Consider the following 2,517-nt stretch of genomic DNA (forward strand, 5'->3'; position numbering starts at 1 on the left):
TGTGGGGAGGTGATTTAAGTGTCCTGGGAAAATAACTCACTTTGCCAGCATACCTGCGTCTCCAGTGCGTGGCATTCTTGGTATAACTGCACAGGTATAGTTAAACCAGCAAAGCCTTTGTGGTGTAGACTAGCCCTTACTCATGTGTATCTTCCACCCTCCCTCTGCAGACTCTGCCTGGTACACTGCAGTACACTGGCCTTTGGCTGTGGTTTGGCCCATGATTTGTTAGAGCCCCCTCCTAGCCGCAGCTACACCGATGGGCAACCATGGAGGGGACACACACAGAACCTTTGCCATAGGAGAGAGAATGAAGGATCCTGGACCCAGGGAAGGGGAACACGGGGGGCACAGAACCCCTGATGGGGAGCGATTGGGGGAAGCTGGCATGGATGAAGCGGAAGCACACAGAGCCTCTGCCATGGAGGGGAATGGGGGGAATTAAGAGACACACAGAGTTGCTGTGGCAGGAGGAGAGAATGGGGGTCCCTGGTATAGGAGGAGGGGGAATAGAGATGCACAGGTTAGCGAGGTTGCACAGGTCGTAACTGAGACTAGAGACTTGTATTGTCCATTGTATTGTACAACATCAATGGAGCCGCGACTCCTCAATCAGCCTCCCGTCAGGGGTTCTGTGTTCACCATTCACCCCATGCCCTCCTCTGATGATTTGTGGGGTTCCCAGGAATGTGGGTCACCTTGTTACCCTCCTGCCTCCAGTGAGAGAGAGACTTGCCTTTGCTTACCTGGGTGTCAGCTCCCTAACACCTGTTTTCTGTTAGTTACCCAAGCACTCGTTGCTGGGTTATGGCAGCCTTTAGTTTGCCTTGCAGATTAACAGTAGGTGCACCCCAGACCTTCAACGTGTTCCCCTATAGTGTCCAACCCCTTGTCCACTGAACACTCACAGTAATACCAGGCCTACTTTCCCCAAAGGGCCAGTGTAGACACCAGCTTGTTTGATTCAGCTCATGATCAGCACTTAATACCACAGCAAATAAAACACACTTTGTAAAGGCTAAACTTAACCTGATAGGCTAACCTCCAGTCTAAGTAAGTTTACCTCACCCCAAATGCCCTTTGCAGCATTTCAACCAAGCCTGGCTGTGATCCAGTTTTCAAGAATATAAACATATTGTCCATCTACATCCTAAGTGCAGGATGCCAGGATGTCGTCTTTGTTCCCCAAATATAGTCCTCCGAGCCTTTGAAGTGTATTTTAGGTAAAGGGTCTCTCCCCCACTGTGTTTCTCTAGCTGTTAGTTCCTTTCTGAAGTTTTTATAATCCTTCATCTGCATTCATCCTGGGTTGATGGCAAATACATTGTGAAGGACAAAATACTTAATTTACATCTCAACAGGTGAATAAATAGCCCATAAAATCTGTTTGTCAACCCTGCCTTCAAAACAAATTTTCACAATATGTACCTAAATCTTTACATAGTAGCTGTGCATGTATTTCACGACGCCATCCGTGACTAGCATGACCCTGGTTTGTTTAAGATCTTTCATTACACTCTTTGGTGAACCAGAATGTACAAGCCAGGATCAGGACATGCTTGTAACCCCATTGCCAGTTGGCACTGAGAGACTGTAGGGTCACATCTCCATTTCAGGGTTCTCCCTTCCCTCCCTCATGCCAGGGGTTGTGTGCACATTCTCATATTCTCCATTCCCACTTTTCCCCAACCATTATTCTGCTTTCTGTCTGGTGGCTAAGTCATTCATTAAGCCATGTTAAACTCTGTTGTAAGGGTGTGCAGAGATACGGATATCATTATACTGGAAGGCGTTAACATGGCCATCAGCCTGCTATTTGCCCTATAGACAATTGAAGAGATGTTTGAGTCTGTGACTGTGCTTAAGAGCTGGCAGGGGTTTTATGGGTCTCCCATTTCCCTCTTTTGGTTTTCTGTTTTGCCTCAGAATCAACAGGCTTCTGATCATTGACGCCGAGAACAGCCCCTGAAATTTTAGAATTAATCAGCTGTGGTGTTCAAAAGTTATTGTGATACAGAAAGACAGAGAAATGTCAAATTGAGTGTATGGCCTTCACACAGGGCTGGGTTAACTCATCACAGAGCCCTAGGTGATTACAGGGTCACAGCACTGCTTAGGTTTGCCCCACCCCATAAATTTCGGCCCTACTTTCGTATGCATTAATCCAGCCCTGCCTTTACAAGCTCAGCCAAGTAGGAAAAAGACAAGTTTTTAAAATGTTTACTAATGTGTTAAAACCTTAGTGTAGCTGCCCCACTAGTGTTCATACCTCAGCCAGCTAACAAGTGTGATAACTGCAGCTAGCTTTCTCTGCACTAGGATTTTAACATTTATTGATGTATTAAAAGTACACTTTTTTCCCCAATGCATTCAAGTCATGAAAGAGAAAAACTGAAATAGAGGGTAAGGCCCAAATTTTCAAACTTGCCCAAACCTTTTCTTTTTCCTTCTCTTCCAGTTCTAGCACTAGGTTATGGGGAATTGTACATTAGAAAGCTTTGAAAGGATGTCAGTGTA

This window comes from Emydura macquarii, unplaced genomic scaffold (assembly GCF_026122565.2).
Source record: "Emydura macquarii macquarii isolate MOO-44397 ecotype Brisbane River unplaced genomic scaffold, CSIRO-AGI_Emac_v2 contig_189, whole genome shotgun sequence".
Classification (NCBI taxonomy): domain Eukaryota; kingdom Metazoa; phylum Chordata; order Testudines; family Chelidae; genus Emydura; species Emydura macquarii.